This window comes from Leopardus geoffroyi, chromosome C1 (genome assembly GCF_018350155.1).
Source record: "Leopardus geoffroyi isolate Oge1 chromosome C1, O.geoffroyi_Oge1_pat1.0, whole genome shotgun sequence".
Lineage (NCBI taxonomy): Eukaryota > Metazoa > Chordata > Mammalia > Carnivora > Felidae > Leopardus > Leopardus geoffroyi.
This window is the reverse complement of record NC_059328.1, coordinates 23,002,108-23,010,989: the sequence shown is the minus strand read 5'-3', so window position 1 is coordinate 23,010,989 and position 8,882 is coordinate 23,002,108. Positions and strand designations below refer to the sequence as shown.

Sequence of the window (8,882 nt, the reverse complement as noted above, 5' to 3'; positions counted from 1 at the left end):
CCTGTCCGTGCGGCCATCTCCCCTCTCTTCCATTCTCTCAGCTTGTCCAGCTCTACTCCCAAGGCTTCTCTGCTTGACTTTCCCCACATGGAAGCCTGAAATAAATCCTTCCCTTCAAATCCCCTGGCCCCCTGAGTTCCTTCCATTTCCTCCTTGCCCACCCACTGGGTGTTCTCTCCAAGTGTAGGGGGCAGTTAATGTCCTGGGAGTCAGCAGGTAAGTGCTGTTTCCCCCGCTCCAGGAGGGTGGCACCGGGGTGCTTTCCACATGGCCCTGGGTCCCGGGTGCCCATCGCTGTGACTCACTCACAGCTTTTCTCCCTTCCCTGCTCGGTCTCTCCATTCTCTTACCTGGGCTCATCTCCCAGGTAAACTATTGGTACCAGAGCCTTGTTTCAGGGTTTGCTTTTGGGGACTTACCCTCAGACCCCCACCTGTCCTACCTACCCACACCTGCCCCACTTGCCCCCACCTGTCCCACCTAACCCACACCTGTCCCCCACCTGCCCCCCCCACCTGTCCCACCTGCCCCACACCGGCCCCACCTGTCCCCCAAGGGAGTTTATGCTTCTTCTCCTGCTCCCTGGTGTCTATTATTGTATTTCTTGAGGCAGAGTCTATCTTTTGTGACAGACCCTGAGCCCTTTGAGGGTAAAGAACAGCTCTCACTCACCTCTGTGTCCCCCTTCACCTGCACATCCCTCAGCCATCCCTGGCCGCAAGTGTTTGTTGAGTGAGTGCGTGAGAAAGTGAATGGATGAACGACAGTCTCCAGGGCGCCCATCCAGGGTGACAGACCCTGCAGAGTTAGTCATCCCATCAGTGTGGCCCTTTCAACCAGCCTCTCCTCCCCCATCAGGCCTATCCCTTGCCCCCCTGCCAGGCTCCGTGGCCCCTCACTCTGCCGGCATCACGGGTTCCGTCCTCTGTAACACAGTGGGCTCCCAGGACCCCTCCTGCCAGAAAAAGTCCCAGACAAGGACGTGCGCCTCTCGAGGGGAGATTCCGACGCCGGTTAAATAAAGGTTACTGGAACCGAGGGAGAAGCTATTATAATGTGACAGAATTCAATGCCACCTTCCAGCAGATGTCGCTTTGGAGGGATAGATTTGTCCCAGCTGGACTCCGGGGCGCATTCAGAAGCACTCAGAGCACCCACCTGCTGCTTCTGATGTGAGGAGCCCCAGGAAAGGGTAATTTCTACAAATCAACTTATTCAGCCCGAATGCATGGAGCCAACTTTCCAGCAGGAGGAATGAAAATCTTTGCTGGGGAAGTGGAGCATTGTGCCAAGCCAAGCAGTGGTGTAGACCACGTCCGGCTTCGAGGCCCCTGGGGGAACGGTACGCTCGGAGCACACCCAGAAGGCCAGAGCCGCAGACTCAGCTCCTTGGTCCCGGGAGAGGTTTTACAGATGAGAAAAACGAGAAAACTGAGGCCTGTGGAGGCAAAGGAGGGGCCGTCCAAGGTCACACGCCCCAAGGCAGTGGCCGACCTGGATCTGAATCCAGGCAGATCTGCCCCCCGACCCCCCCACCCCACCCCGCCCCTTTCCAGCTTCTCAGGAGATCAGGCAGGCTGGGAACCTGCTGAAGCTAAAGAACAAAACCAAACAAAAAACCACCAACATCCAGGACTGGCCCGCGGGATGCCTGCCATTCTGTTTAGGCACCGGCCTGGGGACCGAGGGAGCCTGGAATCTGGTGCCAGCTCGGCCCCACACTCTCTGGTCACTGCTCTCTGGGTTTCAGCTTCTTTATCTGTCGACGAGAAGCTGAAGGAACTCTGGAGTCCTCCGGCTTCAAAAATCACTGTGAGCCTGTTTTCCCCGTTCAAGGGGCCTAAGTGAGGCTCTACTTCTCAGGATGCTGTGAGGGTCACAGACGCCCAGAAGAGATGCTCCTTGGAACAAACGTGTGACAGTAACCCCGGGCGCAGCGTGATCGTCACTCACACATCTGCAGCAGGTGATGCTCAGGGTTACCCTGGGTGCACGTCTGAGCTGCTAGAAGTGAAGGGAACACCCGTGTGTCATCCCCAGACAGGTGGTTCCCAAACTAGGGGTGGACTGTGGATTCTGGGGGCTCAGGTGCATGAGGTCAGGGCGTCTCCAAAGCCAAGTTCCTCTCACAGTCCCAGCAAGTGACGCGGCATCTCAGATCCCCAGCTGCCTGTCCAAGGGGCGCTGGGGGTGCTGGGCTGTGGGCGAAGAGCTGGGGAGGAGAGAGGAGGAACGGAAGAGGGAGCACTTCTGGCCCCATATGTCGGTGAAAAACGTGGGCTCTGGAATCGGAAAGACCCGAGGCCAACGGGTGGCTCGTCACTCAGTATTTGCAGGATTCTGGTCAAGTCGCTGGCCGGTCCGAACCCTGGGTTGTCGTGAACACTGTCCGCATGGTGATGTCGGCAAGTTCCCAGCATGCAGCAGCCAGCAAGGCAGCGGCAAAACCCACGCAGGGTTTCCCCTCCTTCAGCGAGGGGCTGGGGAGCCCGCCCTGTGGACCGGACGGTGGGGACCGGAGGGCAAAGGGGCTTGTGCGTGGGGTGCTGCAGCAGGACGGATTCCCAGACCACCGAGCCCGAACAGGTTGCATCTGTCTCCTTGTCACGTTGTTAGTGAGAACAGAAATTATTTGTAAGTAACAGCCGTTCCAGGGGAGAGTTCGGTCGGGGGTTCACTGTCCAATGGTGATGATAACGATTATCGTGACGATAAGTCGAAGGCAAGCGTTAGCGTCGATAGAACGATCTGGCAGAAATGTCAAGGTCAACCACGAGGAAATGATGGTCACATGGGGAGACGGGGGGGGGTGACCATTATTTAGATGGGCGAGGGGGCGACGGGCACTGGCCACGTGGGGTCATGAAGGATATTGTTCTGCAGTTTTCTTTACGGCAACTTTTGGTATCAGGTTAATACTGGCCTCGTAGAACGTTTCCCTTTCTATTTCATCAGCACCATCTGTCCTCCTTGAGTAAAAATGGGCGCTCACACCAATGAGGGCCTTGCCCCCTCCCCCACCCTTCCCTTCTCTGCAGAATAAATACTCGCCCTTCTTCCTGTGATCCTGAACTTGGCTGCCCCCGCCCACAGCTGACACTGGGGCTAAACGCCCCCCCCCCCCGCCCATGCAGACTGGACTCCTCCCTCCCCTATCCCTACAGTCCTCCCTCCCTAAGTGCAGAGGCTCTTCTACAAGATATCCTTCCCTCCCCTTTCCTGGGTCCCCTCTGTCCCCTCCTGCTCCCAGACCCCGCTCCTCCCTCGCCTGTGTTATTGCCACAGCTTCCTGTTGGGTCTCTAGTGTCCCCACCTCCAGCCCCTCTTCGGGGACAGGTTTCTGAACCCTCCCCCCACCCCCACCCCCCTCCCCCCCCCCATTAGAGCAAATCACAGCCCTTCTCTTTTTCCTGCTCCTTCATTTCCTGAAAAGCCGGGATTCCCAGATGATTCCCCTGGGGTCCCCCTCACGTGGAGGGAGGGCTTCTGTGTCCCCAGGGTGTCAGGAGGCAGAGACTGAAGCCACAGCCACCGGCATACTTGTTGTTCGAACCTCCCAATTGAATGGTATTTCAAAACCATGCAACTTTATCCTCTAGGACTTATCCATGGTATGTTGAATACAAAATAAGGGGCATTTTCCTAGATCTTGGAGTAAAGGCGACGCCCTCGGACAACGCCCCTCCTCGCTCCACCGCTCACGCTCACGGCTCGGCATTCCCGGGTGAGGCCAGGAGGCAGAACAGAGGACTGAGACATCTTCTAGGGTGTCCACCTCGCTCCAAGTTCAGGAAAAACAAAATGCCCTTTATTTCATATTACAACAATCGAGAAGGGGTGCCAGGCTCGGTCGGTCGAGGGTCCGACTCTTGATCCTCAGCTCAGGTCTTGATCTCAGGGTCGTGAGTTCAAGCCCCTCGTTGGGCTCCATGCTGGGCGTGGAGCCTACTTAAAAAAATAAATAAAAAAAACCATCACGAGGGGCGCCTGGGTGGCTCAGTCGGTTAAGCAGCCGACTTCGGCTCAGGTCATGATCTCGCGGTTCGGGGGTTCGAGCCCCGCATCGGGCTCTGTGCTGATGGCTCAGAGCCTGCTTCGGAGTCTGTGTCTCCCTCTCTCTCACTGAGGCTCCCCAGGGTTGCATAAGCCCCGTGCTTCTCTGAGCGTGCCCCTGACTCCCTTCCCCATGTCCCCACCTGCCCCCGGCACCCCCTTCCTCTCAGCCTCACCCTCAGATCTCAGACACCACAGAGGTACTCACAGTCCCTTCCCGGTTAGTTTTACAGATGAGGACACAGAGCCGAGCCCTCTCCGGAGATGCCTCCTAGCACACAATGTGGGTGGCTTGCACAGGATGGGGCCTCTGTCTTCTACCTCTACCCTTGACCCAGCCCCATTTTTTTTTTTTTTTTTTTTGCTGTGAGAGATTATTAAAGGAGCAGAACCTTCTAATTACTAGCTTGACGAATGGAATGAGTGATGAATGAAGCAGAGATGATCTCACTGCGGGAGAGGGGGCTTGGCTTCAGCTGGATGGAGAAGGAGTTCTGAGTTCTCTGGGTGGGAGCCCTCTCCCTCTCTCAGTGTCACCCCAGGCCCTCCTGCAGAGAGGGGAGGAGGGAGGGAGGGAGGAAGGGAGGAAGGCCTAAGACCAGGCTTAGTGTGAGTCCCAGCTCTCCCTCACCGGCTGGGTGACCCGGGCAGGTTCTTCCTTCTCTGATCGTCAGTTCCCTCATCTGGAAAATGGGTTGGCAAGAGTCCCCTTCATTCATGGGTCACTGTGAGGAGATGAGGCTTACGGGAGGACAGGCTATGTTCCTGGCGCATACAACGTGTGGCTGTTGTTGTCGCTTTTCTCTATAGGGTCTGATACCCCAGACTTTCTAAGCTGGACTCTGGCCACGGGTCCCAGGTGGTAGCTGGGGTCTGAAGGCTGCTTCAGAATCACGTGTGAGGCTCTCGGAACCGCAGGTCTCTGAGCCCCACCGCAGGAGAGTCTGATTCCTTGTTCTGGGACGGGTTGGGGAGACTTGACTGTCGTCCTCCCCTCAGCAGGTTCAGGCTGGTCCCTGCCCCGGGGGTGCCTGAGGACCAGCTCTGGGAAGGCCTTGATTGGGGGCTTTCCCCTGCCTCTGGCCCTTCTCCAAGGCGTTGGCCGGGCTGGAAGTTGGATGCCTGCCACAGCACGTCCGGCTCTGTCTGGGGCCCAGGCCTGGGCCTCTCTCCTCAGTCCCTCGCGTCTGATGGTAGAGAGGGTGGGAGCTCTGGAGTCAGGCTGCCAGCGGTTCGAGCCCTGCTCCATCATTTACCAGCTTCTGAGGCAGCTTTGCTGCCCCTTGGCTGAAGCATCGGCTCTGACATCGGGTGGCCCCGGGGTTGATACTCGGCTCTGTCACTGGCAAGCTCTGTGACCTTGGGGCAGTCCCTGAACCTCCCTGTGCTGGTGTTTGCTCGTCAGTACCATGGGGATCATGACAGTCCCTCCCGGATTAGGTGGTTGTGTGGACTGAGTTAACACACACAAGCCACACCTGGCAGAGAGCCTGGCCTGAGCCAAGCACCCCAGCTCAGACAGGGAATCAGCTGGGTGGCCTCAGGCATGTCCCACAAGTGCCACGGGCCTCAGTGCCCTCATCTGCACGATAGTGAGGGCAATCCCTGCCTTTGGAGGCTGGCGTGAGGAGGGACAAGATAAGGTCTGTGATGCACTTGAACTCCCGGCTCCGCCAGTGAAGCCGCGAGGTGGGGCTGTGAGTTTCACCTCCTCCGCCCCTTCAAAGACTCTGCGCGTCTGCCTGCCACTCACATCTGGCCTGAAACACCCTGTCGTCTCCACGCCCTTCCTGGAGGGTCAAAAGAGAACCCCGTGAGCAAATGCCAGCAAACCCCCTAGTGAGGGGCTGGGTGCCTGGAAGCGCCCAGAGATGGGAGCTGAGTGTCGCCAGCTGGGAATGTGGATCCACCCTTAGGAGGCAGCAGTGAGAGGTGGGGGGCCCTCAGCTGCTGGTGCCAGCTCTGCCCCAACGGGGAGCACGGTCCGGGCGAGTCCTGTCCCCCTGCTGAGTGTCAGTTTCCCCATCTGTAAGATGGGGCTGGAGCTGGTAGGAAAGGTTGTCCGGCCTTGACTCTGTGGACACAACACTCAGCGAATCACCTCCAATCTGTCCCTTTCTTGACTTATCCTTCCCCTATCTCCCCGTCCCTGCATTAGCCCAAACTGCGAATGCCGTTTGGGTCCCCCAGCCCACAACGGGAATGAGCCTATCGTGTCCCCACGAGCATCCATGCAGGTTCCCAGGACAACCAGCTAGAGGTCCATCACTGTGGGGCCCCTCCCTACTCTCCAGTTAGTTTTCTCTCAGCCTGGATTCAGTTCACTGCTTTGACTCACCATGGGTAGGGGCTCTAGAATGGCTCAGCAGAGGGGCAGAAATGGGAAAACCAGGCTCCACGGGGTCTAGCTGAAAGTGAAGGGGGCGGGGAAACCCGTGATGCTGTGCCCCATAGCCAGGCTCTACATTGGTGATGAGCGAGTCTTCACATAGGAGGGAAAAGAGGCTCAGAGAGGTTGGGTCATTTGCCTGAGATCACCCAGCTAGTAAGAGATAGAGGCAGGAGACAAACCCAACCACACTTTCTCTTCCTGGAAAGCCGTTCTGGGATTTGGCTACGGAAGGCCGACAATCTGCTCTTTGGAGGCTGGGCTCTACGATTTTCCTGCCTCCAGGGGACTGGTCACTGAGTGAGCCGCACGACTCCCCGCAGCCAGAAAGCAAAGCCTACCCTAACAGGCCCACCTTCTCTTGATGCTTTGGGGCCGCTGAGTTGGGACAATTTCTCTAGATGGCAAATACAGCTCCAGACTGGGTCTCATGCAGAAGAACATCACTCTCAGGGCCAAGTCAGAGTCCCCAGGTCCGATCCTGTTAGGAGGTACTGTGGACTTCTCCACCGCGGACTTACCCTCTCCTGGGGCGGGGGCTGGGGTGCAAGAGGGAGGGGCGCTCCTGTGTGCTCCTAGGAACACAGACCTAACTTGTCAGGGGTCCCAACCTCACCACTTGTAAGCTGGGCGGCCTTGGGCAAGTTGTGAAACTTCTCTGAGCCTCAGCTTCCCGTGATCGCCCCTTCCTTGCTGGCTTACTGTGAGGCTTGAGATACACGCACGATAAATGTCGATTATGTCTGCCTTAACATCTTCCAATCCTCTATAATTGCTTTCATGATCCTTATTACAACTGGGCCATTATATATTCTCGTGGGATTCTCTGTTTGTGGCCACCTTCCTCACCAGCAACCGGAAATTTCTGTGCTGGTGAGGCGAGACAGTGAATAAACGAAGGAATGAGTAATGGAATGTTCCGTGACGACTCTTCTTAACCTTATAACCCTCCCAAGGCCACCGCACCCCGCTTGGAGCCCTCCCCCTCTGCGCTCTGCCTACTTCCTGCTGAGGCACCTGAGATGACCCAGAGCCACCGTCTCCCCGTGCCTGGCCTCTCTGCTCCGGCCTGTGAACGCAGACATGTGCCCCGCACTCTGATGCAGCCCATGCCCCCGACCAGGGCAGAGCGGTGGCTCTGCTATTTTAAGGGAAGAATTCTGGGTTGGCCTCCACTGATTTATTTCATTCTTTGAGTCTCGTCCCCAGGCATGGGCCCTCATTATGACTTCCTTCTCCACCCCCACTAATGAGCGGACCAAGCAGAGAATCCCAGAGCTTGGCTGCCCAGGTCAGCTGCAGCTAAAAAGTACATGGCTGACCTCTGGGGGTGGGGGTGGGGGGGGGATTTTTCTCACCCTGCAGTATAATTGTGGCTCAGTGCGCCTTCCAAAGCACTAGAGACTCTATGTGAACTGAGGCCTCTGCCATGCGGCCTGGATGCTAATTCTCCTGTTACATCTCTTCCTGCTGGGCCAACACGGGGCTGGGGGCTCCAGGAGGCTCTTGGGGGTGGACACAGGAAGAGCAGCTGGTCCCTGTCAGCATCACACACGGTCTTGACCGTGGGAGGTTAGAGCAGGAAAATGCAACTCCCACACCGACTGGTCAACAGCCCCACTGACACCTGCTCTTAGGGCTGCAGGGCTGGCTTGGAAAACACCCTGCCCTTGGGAGCTCCGTCTGGGGGCTGGCGGATGAATCACCAATGGAGGCCCAGAGAGGGTGTGTGGTTCCACTGGGCCTTACAGTCTGACAGAGGATGGGTTAGAATAGAACCGAGGACTGCTGATGCTGGCCTGTCCGACCAGGACTTGCCATCCCAGCGCCCTGCCAGTGTTAGGGGTCAGGAGATGTTTCCTGGGGAAAGAGCTTCACTCATGATAAGAACTGTACCTGGAGGTGGAATCCAAAGGAAGGGATTTGGCCAACCCCGCCCCATCCAGGTCCAGGCACCCGCGGGCCCCTCCTTTTCAGCTCCACCCAATGCTGTCCTCCAGAAATGCCCGGCACCAGCGAGGAAAGTTTCACCTGAAAGTAACAACAAACCGGCTAAGCAAAAAAATTTGCTGGCTCAGCTGAGAACAGCAGGGGTAGGTCTACCCAGACCCCATTTCTCCAACATTCTCTCCTCTCTGCCTCCTCCCCATGTCGTCTTCACCCCTGGCCTCTGCCACCCTCCCTCCCTGGAGCCAGAAGGAAAGGGCAGAAGTATCTGGGAGCTCCCTTGGAGGAGAGGGGAGGAGTCCTTTCCCAGAACCCCTGGCAAACATCTGGCCTCTCATTGGCCTGAGCTGGGTCACGTGCCCTTTCCTGAGCCAATCAGGTACTGGCGGGATGGGCGGGGCCAGACTACATAAGCCAACCAGGCCCCACCCCTGGAGCTGGGGGTGGGTCATACTGACCACATGGCTGAGAGAGGCACAGGGCAGTTCCCCTA

General features: G+C 57.5%; 1 long non-coding RNA gene across 2 annotated transcripts; it reads right to left on the bottom strand.

The window, feature by feature from the left end:
• Positions 1-588: 588 nt before the first annotated feature.
• Positions 589-8,496, bottom strand: LOC123597495. Of its 2 annotated transcripts, none has more exons than XR_006712140.1 (3): positions 8,339-8,496; positions 6,392-6,461; positions 589-2,748 (listed from the first exon to the last, which is right to left on the bottom strand). It is a non-coding gene; the product is annotated as an uncharacterized LOC123597495 (long non-coding RNA). The 2 variants fall into 2 exon arrangements; XR_006712139.1 differs by lacking the exon at positions 589-2,748 and adding an exon at positions 4,233-5,843.
• Between the last annotated feature and the right edge of the window lie 386 nt (positions 8,497-8,882).